Raw genomic sequence first — 12,711 nt, 5'->3', positions numbered from 1 at the left:
GGGTGGGGTGGGGAGCACCGAGGCCGCGGGTCTTTGCCTAAAGAGGCTGGAGGAAAGGGAGGGGATGGAGGAAGGGTCCCGGATGGGTCGAGCTGAAGGCCAAGAGCGGGGTTACTTGGCGGGAGCCAGGTCCGAAGCCGAGCGAGGGGCCGGACCTCAAAACCCTGGGGCCCTCAGCCTGACCTCTGGGGAGTGTGGTCAGTACCGCAGCCCGAGCTCGGCATCCTTGTCTTATGCACCCTCCCACCCCACGCCTTGCACTTTATCTCTGTTTTTGCATCCTTCCCCTGCCCCTTCCTGGAGTACTGTGGGCTTCCCGCTGCCTCATCTGCACCCAAGGGCCGAGAGAGAGGCGAGCGGAGGCGAGGCTGGGACCCGGGGCTCGCCGGGCTGGGGAGGGGTGGGGACCCGGGGCTGGGGGGTGGGGGGTGGGGTGGGGAAGGGGACCCCAGAAGCCCTGGGACCGAGCTGAGGAAAAACCCGGGAGCTGGATCACGCGCCAGAGCTCGGGTCTCCCAGTCAGAGTTGCCCATCCCTCTGCGTTCTCCTCCTCTCCGGGCCTGTTTCCCCCTCCTTTGGGTTTTCTCTCCAGGCCTCCTCCTTCCATTCACTCTCACACCACTGGCCCCTTTGGCCTGCCGGTTTCACCCACTCCTTCCATAGCTTCAGAGGACTCTCGGCGCCCCACTCGCGGCTTTAGGACTGGGAGGCTTTGGAAGTCCATTCAGTGGGATGTCGCGCGCGGGGCTCTTTTGCCAGGACGGAGAGCAAGAATGAAATTGGAACGGGGAGGGGCATGTCGTGCGTGCAAGGGTGTGTGTGTTGGGGGTGGGGGCAAAGAAATGCAGTTTTCCCGAAAGAACTGGGAGCTTTGGACCGGATTCTTAGATACAGAGCTCCAAATAATGTGTCCGAGCGCTTCATCGTGGCTCCTCGCAGCCGCAGCCTGCCCCATACCCTGCCCACGTCGGAGAGAAGCGGCGACCCGAGTAGAAGTGGAGGCGGGGAAACTTCCTACTTCCCACGACGGCGGTTTTGTCCAAGGGGGAGTGGGCAGGCTGTACCGCCCTGTGAGCCTGCCGGCGTCACGACAGCGGCAGCTGCGGACCCGTCCCTCTTCCCTTCCCCCTCTTTCCGCGAGGCTGGCCAAGCCCGAGGCGGCCGGGGGCGGTCGGGGTGGGGGGAGAAGGGCGGGGAGCTCCCAGCTAGCACCCTTTCATCCCAACCCGGGCCGAGATTCCGGCTCCGGGTGTTGCTTCCGCCCGCGTGCGAGTGAGCTGGAGAAGTAGAAGGGAGGAGCCTCGCGGGAGGGGGCGGAGCCCAGGCCGGGGCGGCCTCTGGGTCCGTGCGGCTGCGGCGCCTGCTATTGGCCAGTCGCGCCGTCACGGGGTGGAGGCGGGCGCCCCGGCGCGCGCTGGCCCCGCCCCCCGCCGGGAGCCCGGTCCGGGCTCGCGGTCCCCCCCAGCTGCACAGACATGACACAGACACACAGTCACTGCAGCTGCTGAGCGAGCCCGGAGCTCTGGGCACGCGGCGGCGGGGCCAGCCCGGAGCCCGGACCCCAGCGCCCGCCCGCGCCCCCCCTCCCCCCGCGGGCCTCCGCGCGGCGGCCCCCGCCTGGCCGGGCGCGGGAGGCGGGGATCGCGCGCCGGCTCCGGCCAGCGGCGCCCGGCTGCCGGCGGCGGCTGCAGCGGCAGCCCAGCTCCGAGCGCCCGGCGCTCGGGGAAGCCGGCGCGTCTCGAAGGCGGCGGCGGCGGCGGCGGCCGAGGCCGGCGAGCGCTCCCGGCGGCAGCGGGGCCGCCCGCCCCGGCTCCCCGCACCCACCGCGCTGCGCAGCGCCTCCGCTCCGGTGACCTTCCCGGGGCGCCTCCCCCGGCCCCGCGCCCCCGGCCCCGCGCCCCAGGCCGGGGCGAGGCCCTCTCCAGCGCCTCCTAACCGCGGAGCCGCGGGCGGGCGGGCGGCGCAGGCCCGGGGGGAGGGGGCGCCGCGGCCGGCTGCAGCCTCCGTGCCGCCGCGCTCGGCGTCCGGCCCGGCCAGACTGCCGCTGCCCCGCCGCCTCGCGGAGCCCGGGCGCCCGAAGCTGGGGGCGCGGCCGCGCTCGCCTCGCGGGGCCGGGAGCGGGCAGGCCCTGCCCTGAGGGGGCGAAGCCGCGGGGAGCGCGGGAGGTGGAGCCGGCCCCGGCGGCCGCCCCGCGTCTCTCCCCAGCGCCACCTTCCCAGACCCGGCCCGAGGCGGACGCAGGCCCCTGCCCGTGCGGGGCGCCCCCGGCTCTGAAGAGTCCCTAGGGCGGGGAGCAGCTCCAGGCAGCGGCGCCGGAGGGAGAGGAAGAAGGGACTGTGCCCAGCCTGGGCGGCCCGGACCCTCCCCGCAGCTTTTGGAGCCGGGGGCCGCCCCGAAGTCTGCGCTTGGCACCGCCGCTTGAGCTAGGGCAGCGCCTGCTGGGACCCCGACCCGGACCCTCTGCGCCTTGTAGGCGGCGGCGGCGCCGCCGCGCCACCCAGCTCTTCCGCGGTCCCCCTGTGTTTGGCGGCAGTCACGGCCAAGGTAAGAGCCCGGGGGTGCTTGAGAGCCGCCCCGGGGACGCCCTGGTGAGCGGCGCCGGACAAGTTCTCCGAACCTGTAGCTGGTACCCCCTGTGAGAGCACACCCTCAGCTGTCTGGGCCAGGAACCCTGGACAAGCTGGAAGTACAAGTCCCCAAGTCTCTGATGTCCCCAGGACCCTTCTCCGGGACTGTCTTGCTCCTAGGCACATAGGCTGCTTAACGGGGAGCAAGCAAGGAGGAGTTTCCTGTTCAGCACCGGGAGGTAGTGTGCCCGCGCCCCCCCCCCCCAAGCCCCCCGCAGCTTGTTAGCTTTGGGCACCTGTGCTTTGGGGAACCTGCTGTGTTTTTAGCTGCCCCTCTTCGGCGATCCTCACCTGCCTTTCCTGGTGTGATGCTGTGAAGAACTTTTCTTTGCTCCTTGTTGTAGAGAGTCGTGGCGATTTAGGGTGAGCCGCCACAGCTTTCCAGTCCCTCTATAGGACAGAGTGGTTGGGTGGCGGGGACATCTGTAGAGAGGAAACCTAACCAGAGTGCCAGTCCTGTTTCCACAAACCTGCTCGTGGGGAGTGATCAGTATATAGCGATCCAGGTATTCTCGTGAATATCTCTGTTGCTGAAGGCTAGAGTGGCTGACTCCAAGGTTTGTGCTTCCTTATTTTGTTTATTGCTGTATTACTTTCTTCAAAGTTTTCCTTTTAAGGAACCTCAGTCCTATAAGCCTGTCCTTGCCTGTTTGAAATTTATTAAGCCTATGAGATTTCCCTGGAACAATCTGATTTTAAATGGGTCACTTAGGAAGGAACAGATTGTCTCTCCTACATTGACTCCATCCCCCCGGTGACCCTGTTTAATGGGGATGGATTTTTTCCGTCCCTGAGCTGATGTACCTCGGTTGAGCAGGTTTCTGTTGAATCCCGAATCCGTGAATTTTGTCACTCAGTCCATTAAAATGATCTCCTGAGGGAGCAAAATAGCAGCTTACATTTTCCGTGAATGTCACAGGAAGTTTTACAGGGTCTTATGTAAGTTGCCCTAGAGAGCACTCAGGCTCCTGCTTCCTTCTTGGGGGATGAGGTGGGGCTGCTAGTGGGTCCATCACCTCCCCTAAAGTCACCTCCCCTAAAGGCAGATCGGTCCCTCTCAGACACAGGTGGAAACCCAGAGTGCTTATTCACTCCGTGGAGGCAGTCACCTCAGGCTAATTTTTCTCACCTCTCCTGTCTTCCCTCCCCAGGAATCAGCTTTGGTAGACTTAAGACTGGGGAAGGTTCTAAATAAGGAAAGGAATAAGTGGTGTTTTCTTTTCTCATCTCTCACAAATGGGTGACATGAATGAATTGCTCGCGGGCATGAGTCCTCACTGGGGATCAAAACAAAACAAAACAAAACCTGGCTTTAAGGTTTCACACATTTTAGTGAACCTTTATATTTGAAGAGTGTTTTCCTTCAGTGAAAATTGTTTGAAGAGAACACACGTTTATCGAGCCAGGCCCTGTTACTTCCATACCAGGAAGAAAATGAATTGGAACAGAGAGGCAAAAGTACTGAAGATCTACATGTTAGTGGGTTTTCAAGGGTGGTGAGGAAAGGAAACAAATTCCCCTAACAGGATAGAGAGAAGGGATCATCTTTCCCTTCATCTTTCAGGGAGAAGATGGGATCACTCTGGAGTGGGCCCTTTTCCTTCAGGTAGTGAAATGTGCTAGCTGGTGGGTTAACTTTTGGCTGTAAGATAACGCAGATCGCATTGACTTTGGAAGCAGAACTAGAAGGGCCTTGGAAATGAAATGAAAAGTTTTCCCGGCTCCTCATAGGTCCCAGAGGACCTCCATCTCATTGGGATGATATGAAGGTTTCCTTAGGTTCTTGGGTTCCTGAGCTGTGGTTTACTGTGGATGCTGATTGCAGGAGTATCTCCATTTTTCAGCCATCTACAGTGGCAGGACACTAGGGGACTAGTTTTCTATTCTACCACCAATGAAGAAAACATAAGGACCCATGTTACAAAAGGCTATGGTGTATCTTTAGGGCTCAGGAACTTGACTTTTTGGTACCTGATGTATGCTTGCATGAATGAGTGTATTCCAAATGCTTAAATGATGGGCCTGATCACATCTAAAGTGTCATTTAGGCAACTCAGAACCGGTTAACTGCAAAGTACTATGGAAGACTGAAAAAAACTCAGTTGCAGTCTCTAAGTTTACAGGGGCTATACATTTCGGGCAGACAGAATCTCTTGCAGATTCCATCCTTTGGGCGTCAGACCATGCTGACTTTGTGTTCCCTGAGAGGTTGTAATCCCCTTTTTGGTTTTGGGCTACACCAAACACCCGCAGTCTTCTGAGTGGAGTCCAGCATCAACTCCCTCAAACTTAAAATTTCTCACTTGTCATCCCTTAAAAGTACACACCTTGTATTTATACACATAGAACATTTGACAGTGTGGTTTCATCTCAGATGCTCTCTGCACTTTTAACAGCATTAAGTCATTAGTGTCTAGGTTTCTTGCAGCAGAATTGCAAGATAATTCTATTTCACTGAAGAACAAAGCCCCATTGCCCAGGCTTACCTTACGCACAGTGGCCAAACCTTATCAAAGCTGACTTCCAGAGGTGAACAGACAGAAAAAGGTGAGAAGCAGAGTCCAAGAAGAGATTACCCATTTCAGAACACTGGCACCAAAAAAGGCAAATGTCACCAAGATTTAGGTCTCAATGGATTCTAAAAGCCCCAACTCAGCATATGGAATTAGACTTAGTGTCTGGAACCTGTGAACCTGTATGAGTTATTACACTTTCCTGAACCCTGGGGTCTGGCAGACCACATTTGTGATCTTTTACCCATATGCGTAGTGCATATTTAGGTAGTTTGAAGGGAGCTATTGTTGTGGTCTAAGGAAAATGGTCAGCATAAAGCTTTATTTCTGTTATTAAAGCTTTATAGATTGATTCTCATAGGCACCGTATAGCCAGGGGGTAGGAGATTGGAGCAGGAGAACACTGTTAAATTTGCCATTGAGCATCAACTAGTGAAAACTCGTCCTGCAAAAGATATATACTGTGGACCTACAGTGTGTGCGAAGTCTTCTGAATTTTAGGGACACCAGGTGGCAGAGGGAGAGTAAGAAGTTGATGCAGAATACTGGCCTTACTTAGGGTCTGTGAATAATGTGAAGGCATCTTTGCAGCCAGAGTTCTCAGAGAATAGGGAGCATGCAAGGTCAGGGGTGTGAGTCCCAGGGCACTGGGAGCTCTGGGCACCCAGCCATTGACACACTTTAGCAATATAGCCCACCTCACAGGATCCACTAGTGTTGTTGAGGCTTTGCTGCTCTACTCTAGAGCATTTGACATTGAGAGGTACTCGGGTGCTGAGTTCCTCTTTGAGCACATTGATGTTTGGAGCCCAGTAGGAAGCAGCTGGTAAAGTTATAGCATAATGCAATATATTTTGTTTTATTTTATTTTATATATTTTTAAATGTTTATACTTGAGAGAGAAAAAAAGAGAGTGCGGACACAAGCAAGAAGGGGAGGGGCAGAGAGAGGTGAAGACAGAATCTGAAACAGGCTCCAGGCTCTGAGCTGTCAGCACAGAGCCAGATGTGGGGCTCGAACTCACCAGCCGTGAGATCACGACCTGAGCCAAAGTCGGACGCTTAACCCACTGAGCCACCAAGGTGCCCCTGAAATGTATTTTAGAAAATGTTTCTCTTTTTAACTCCACAAACAATAATTGAACATCTCTTATGTGGCAGCCATGCTCTGTGTGGAGGCTACAGAGGTTTCATGTTTAGTTCAGGGACGCAGACATCGAACCATTACTACAAGCCAAGTGCCGTTGTATAGGTTTCTGCAAAGGATGAGCTTGACTTTGCCAGAAGAGGAGAAAGGAAGAGAGCCCCAGTCGGAAAGAACAGCATGGGAACTTTAAAAGATGTACTGTATATGGAGCACGGCCATTACTTGATGTGGCTGGAAAATTTCTGGGAGACGGGAAAGCCTTGGTGTTAGAAGGGAGAGAATTTAATAGAATTCCATGCTGGGGACTAGCTTCATGCTCCTTGTGTTCAAATGGCAAGGAGAAAGGTTTCTGGATAAGATCCTCGAGTACTAGTTGATTATGCCACATTGTTAATAAAAACAGAAACAGGAACTCTTTTTTTTGTCCTTTATCCTTCTACATATAGCACTTTGCCTGTTCTTTAAAAAAACTATTAGCAATGCAAATAAAGAAAGGGTCCCTTATCAACCATAAGTCCGCCCTCTTGTGTACAAGAATTCCATCTGGGGCTTTCATTATGTGATTATGCAGCAGTGGGAGAAATGACAATGTTGCTTGACAAATGATATAGTATGGGGGAAAAAAATCCTTCTCTATGACAACAAATTCCATTTTGTCAGATTTGCTTCTGGGTAGAGTTATGGCCGTGTTTAGCACTTGAACAAGGTTCTTGTATTTGAATCATCTCAGTTGTGGCCTGAACTTTCTTTGCTGTTGGAAAAAGAAGAATGTAATAATGAGGATGAGTGTGTGTGTGTGCATGTGTGCAAATGTACTTGTGTGTGTGTGTGTGTGTGTGTGTGTGTGTGTGTGTGTTGTGGCATGAGGAAACTGTATAGTGAAGAAAAACCACAGTATAGCTGCTGGAGGATGTTAGGGAGGAAGGAAAATCACAGTGGCAGCAGTGAGCCCCAGTGCAAAATATATTTAGTGTTTTCAGAAATAGGAGCCAGACAGTGGAGGTAAAAGAAGCTTCTGTGTGCGTTTGCTTGTATCCTCTTTACCTGTGTTGAGTGAGAGGCAGGGTGGTTTAAGTAAAATCGGAAAATCTGGGTCTAGCCTTGCATCATCTGTTGCTGACTTGCTGTGTGACATTACAATACTTCTTGACCTCTCTGGGCTTCAGGCCTTGTCTCTCTATACATGAGTTCTTTATCTTGCTACTAGGAATTTAGAGCCCAGAAAGGGAATGGGATTACCTAAGTTAGTGGCAAAGTTCGGACTTCTTAAGATTTCTGACTCTGAAATGGGAAGAGGCCTGGCCAGTTCAAAGGTGCACTTTACCTGGAAATATAAAACACCACAAGGATGGAACACTGAATAAAAGAATCACAAAGTCTTCGCTGTGTTGCTTGTAGATTCTCTGATCTCTCTCTGATGTATTGGGCCATTCACACATAAGCAGCTAGACTTGCCTGCTAACTTATTATGTAATATGGAAGCCAGTTGATTTTGATGTTACCTATTCTTTGAGAATGACTTGAGAATTAAGTACCTCGTGATAAAAAGCAATGCTGAAAATTTTGATTGTTTCCACCTTAAGTAGATAAAAGCTGAGTTGACCCTTAGGGATTTTGCAAAGCCTGGACTCTAATGTGGAAAGGGGAACCCTTTCATATGGCTGGGGCGGGGGCGGGTTACCTTGCAGTCAAGCTGTGGGGCAAGTGTGGGGGGAGGGATGTTTGGAAGAAAAACAGATGCAGAAAAGCACTTGGGTAGATGAACAAGTCAGGAAAAATAAAAACCAAGTTAATTTTATGCTTCCAAATTTGTGTTCTAGAAAGAAAGCTCTTCCCCCGCCAGACATTGATCTCCTGGGTGTAGAGGGTAGTGCTTACTGGAAAGAGGAGATTCAAAGTGAGTACAGTGTAAATATAAGGTTTTTGGGTTTTTTTTTTTTCCATTATTATTTCAGTTTAGAAGCTAACTATAGGAATGCCCTATTTTAGGAGAATTTGCCTTGTGAAATCTGATTTTATTTAATTTTATTTATTTGAAGTTTATTTATTTTTGAGAGAGGGAGAGATACACACAGAGTGCGAGAAGGGGAGGGGCAGAGAGAGAGGGGGAGACACAGAATTTGAAGCAGGCTTCAGGCTCTGAGCTGTCAGCACAGAGCCTGATGCAGGGCTCGAACCTTCAAACCATGAGATCAAGACCTTAGTGGAAGCCGGACGCTTAACCGACTGAACCACCCAGGTGCCCCTGAAATCTGATTTTAAAGGTGAACACATTAAGATAAGTAATTGGGGCACAACAGATTTTTATTGTACAAAAGGGATTTATAAAAGGCTCTTTTTAAGGGCTAGATCGTTTATTGTATTTCAAATTATTTGATTACGACAATCATGATGGATGCTTTTGGGAACCTCTGTTCCATAAAACCAAGGTTTTTTTTATACTATAAACTTCTCAAATGTTTTAACAAATAACTCCCTATGTTCACCTGCCAAGGATCCTAATAAGGATCTGTTTTACTGAGAAGTACAGTAGTTATATTAACTTTCATAACCACTAACTAGCACCTAGTGTTTCCTCACTTACCTAGTTACTTGGGGCAGATTTACTTGTTTAACTGCTTGTCTTCCTGGAGATGGCAGTCCTAACTACCCACCTGCCTGAGTCCCTTCACTGCCCCCACTGAGCTTCTACCTCTGAGAATATATCAAAAACAGAAGCGGTTTAAAGAGGAAATTAGGTAAGAGTTTCCAGGATTGTGAGTTTTCCTAATTGCGGAGACATGGAATGAATTTTGTTCTCAGTCTACAGGAGAGGAGATAAATGTAGGAGATGTTCAGAATCATGCTTGCCTACTAGCTTGTCCTTTGCCGCATCTGAAATGTCTAGGGCTTTTAGTTTAGTTTTGTTTTTTTGTTCCTTTATCTCTCATGAAAGTTCCCAGAAAAGAATTTGTTCTAGGAATGAAATAAAATGTGAAGCACTTACGGCTCCAGAGGTAATTTGGGGGCAACCTGGAGTTGTAGGCTGGGGCCAGAATGGAAAGTCCCGTGTCACCGGTAATTTTGGCCTCTCTTGTCACCTTATGGGGCTGCGCCTTGGACAGGCAGCAGGCAAAGATGGAGACGGAGCCCTGACCTGCTGGGAGAGGTTTGCTCTTTGCACAGCTCTTTTTCAAAGTGCCAAGGCCAGTCGGGAAGAAAGGCCAGTTGCTGATCTTTCCACAGAAGCAGTAGAATTTAGGGGGATTTACAGCAGCACATGGGCATGTGGGGATTTCTTTCTTCCTCCTTTTTTTTTTAATTTAAATTCAGCAGGGAGTCATGGGCTCTCCAGTGTTGTTCTGTGGCTAGGGATTGCCTTGGATACGTTGGACCACATACTTATTATTGAGTAAGGTTAACATTTCTGTGGCTACTGGGAAACACCCCCTCCCCTGCTTTGTTTCCAGAATGGTTGCATAGATCTTGAATATGCCAGCCTGTGTGTGTACCAGCCTCCTTGACTGATGTCAGCTCTCATCTGGGAATGGCATTTCCTGGTTGCTTCAGGAGCCAAGGGAGGCACAGGCCGAGTGACGGAGCAGGATGGGGCTTTTCCTTGCCTGCACGCTTGGTGCCTGGTGCTTAGTAGGTCTGCACCAGGTAAGTAGTGTGTTCTCCCAGAACGGTTTGTTTGATGAATGAACAAATGGTCGTGTTTTCGGTGCTGGGGTGGGGGTGATGGGGGAGGGAGAGTGAGTAAACACCAGCAGACACACAGACTCGAGGCCTCTCCAGGAAGATGTTATTTTAAAAATGTGAAGGACATTTCAGGTCAGCAAAATGAATTCTCTTAGGGGTCATTGTTGTGGTTCAAACACTGATGGCTTTGTAACAAGGCAAGGGAAGTACAGTACCAAAATGTGTGGCGGATTTCCTTTGCTCTGAATTTGTGAGGATTTTGACTTTTTTCTGGCACCAGACGCATGGGCGTGCCCTAAAGCCTGTCAAATGTACACGCCAGGTGGCCTGGAAGATGCCTGGAAAAGCGGGATTGTTGCTGATGCTGTTCCCAGCACTGGTGAGGGTGATTATGAAGTGACCCGAGTGGAGCCGGGTGGGGGTGGCTCCCTCTTAGGAGGGGGAGGAGGGGGGGGTTTGGAAAAGCTTAGGAAGGCTGGAGCCTGCTCTCTCCCTGTAGGGAGACCTCTCTACTGCCATCTTGTCTGGTCTCTTTTCGCTGTTTACATGGATCACTGGCACGTGGGCTCTTCCACGTCGGGGAAGTTCTCTGCTTCGGGGGCAGAGCTGCGGTGTGGAGATGCCACCAGGGCTGGAGGAGACCTTGAGCCCCCCAGACCAACACCTTTGTTTCACAGCTGTGGTTACTAAGGCCGGAGGTAAGGAGGATTATCCGGAGGGGAGGTAGGACCAGCACCCAGCTTCCTGACCACCCCGTGTAGCCTGTGGCTCTGCCTTTTCACACCCGTGACTTCTGGGTGTCTGTCCCTAGCCCCCTTCCCTTCCTGTCATTGCTCTATGTCAGCTTGTTCCACACCCAAAAGTTCGTTCCCCGAGTGCCTCCTTTGTGGCAGGCACTCTTCCAGTGGGTCATTTTGTGTCGCTTTGGCTTCCCGCACCCTTGGTGGTGGGCACGGCACTCTTGCTCTCCCCAGCTCCTGGGCGTGGAAGCTGAGGCTTGTGCAGGTCACACAGCCATGAAGCCTGGGGCTGGGACTCGACCCTGAGCTGTTGAGACTCGGTCTGCTGCCTCAGTACTGACCTTGCCTGGCTTCCCCGCCCGTCTACACTCGCTGTGTGCCCTAGGACCCTGTAGGTCTTCTCCAGTCCTAGCCTATTGGCTGTTGCCCAGAAACGCCTCTTGTTTTCTTGCTTGGGCCTGTTAGTTACTGCTGCTCCCTTTGCTGGATCAGACTCTTCCGTCCTCCCTCCTTTGGTCAGAATCTCTCCTGCCTAGAGGCCCCGTGCACTCTGTGTGTCTTTGAAGGCATTTCCTTCATTCATTCCACATCCACTAAGCCAACACTCTTCAGCCAATGTTCAGTATAAACTCCCATGATATACAGGCCTCAGCTTGACATCTGCAACACGGGGGTGAGATCACCCGCCATCACCCGGGAGCCTTGGCGAGGGAGGTATATGCTAACAAGGGCATGCATGAAGGGCAGTGGGCACCGTGTGTTGGCAGTGTTGTGCTTGGGGGGTCGAAGAAGAGAGTATTCAGTCTGGCTCTTAGTGACTAGGAGACAGAAGAACAGAGTGGGAGAGGCATTGCCCCAGACCTGGGAGACTGTGGCATGTTCTCATATGGTCTTCTGCATGGCATCTTGTCAGTGTCTCTACCCTTTTCTTATTTCCTCACTGTGGCCGGGTTAGCCTATCTGTGTTCCTATGGGTATGTCTTGCTGCCCTCCTAGCACTTAGGAATCCTAAAGTAATCAATCATTTATGAAATTAAATTGAAAGCCCTCTGTCCTTGCCCTCAAGAAAGATACTTGGAGAGATTTAAAGAATGTGTGGTGAGGCACCTGCATGGCTCAGTCAGTGGAGTGTTGACCTCAGCCCAGGTCATGATCTTGCGGTCTGGGAGTTAGAGCCCCGCATCGGGCTCTGTGCTGACAGCTCAGAGCCTGGAGCCTGCTTCAGATTCCCCGTCTCCCTCTCTCTCCTCCTGCCACTACCCATCCCCTTGACCCTCGTGCTCTGTCTCTCTGTCTCTCAAAAATTAATAAACATTAAAAAAAATTAAAGAATGTGTGGTAAGTTAAATAACAAGAGAAGATTCAAATCAACGGTTCAGAGCAAGAATAGAAACCATGTGGCAGTGCAGTTAATGGTTGTAGATTATTGGAGCCGGATGGGAAATAGGAGGTGGGAGTTTACTTTAGCTGCTCAAACTCAGTGGAGGTAGGATTTGAGTTGGGTCTTTGGACTCAGGATAGTTAAAATCTGAACAGAAGAATTATAGGGAGGTCAAGGGACCCACGTTAGGTGGACAAGTAAGTATTTCTGGGTTACAGGATTTCTTGGGTTTCTTTTAGCCAGGAGTTGGAGGTGAACTTGGCAAGCAAGGTTGGGGCTGTGGGCTTTTGGAAGGCAGGGTGATCTTGATCAGAAGGATGGTGTATTAAAGGCTGTGTTTTAGGGGCGCCTGGGTGGCTCAGTCGGTTGGGCATCCGACTTCGGCTCAGGTCATGATCTCGCGGTCCATGAGTTCGAGCCCCGCATCGGGCTCCGTGCTGACAGCTCGGAGCCTGGAGCCTGCTTCGGATTCTGTGTCTCCCTCTCTCTCTCTGCCCTTCCCCCACTCACACTCTGTCTGTCTCTCGAAAATAAATAAACTCTAAAAAAAATTAAAAAAAAAAAAAAGCTCTGTTTTAAGAAGATGAGCCCAACAGTATTGGGGTCAGATTGGAGTGGGGAGA

The 12,711-nt window shown here is 51.8% G+C and overlaps 1 protein-coding gene across 1 annotated transcript in view; it reads left to right on the top strand.

Moving 5' to 3' along the window:
• Positions 1-2,152: 2,152 nt before the first annotated feature.
• Positions 2,153-12,711, top strand: part of LARGE1 (LARGE xylosyl- and glucuronyltransferase 1) — a 538,109-nt gene continuing 527,550 nt past the window's right edge. The window contains exon 1 of the mRNA XM_042993134.1: positions 2,153-2,544. The gene's annotated coding sequence lies outside the window, so the exon portion shown is untranslated. The remainder of the gene's footprint in view (positions 2,545-12,711) is intronic.

Source organism: Panthera tigris, chromosome B4, assembly GCF_018350195.1.
Source record: "Panthera tigris isolate Pti1 chromosome B4, P.tigris_Pti1_mat1.1, whole genome shotgun sequence".
Lineage (NCBI taxonomy): Eukaryota > Metazoa > Chordata > Mammalia > Carnivora > Felidae > Panthera > Panthera tigris.
Note: the sequence above shows the minus strand (reverse complement) of the source record. Positions and strands in the feature narration are given on the sequence as shown.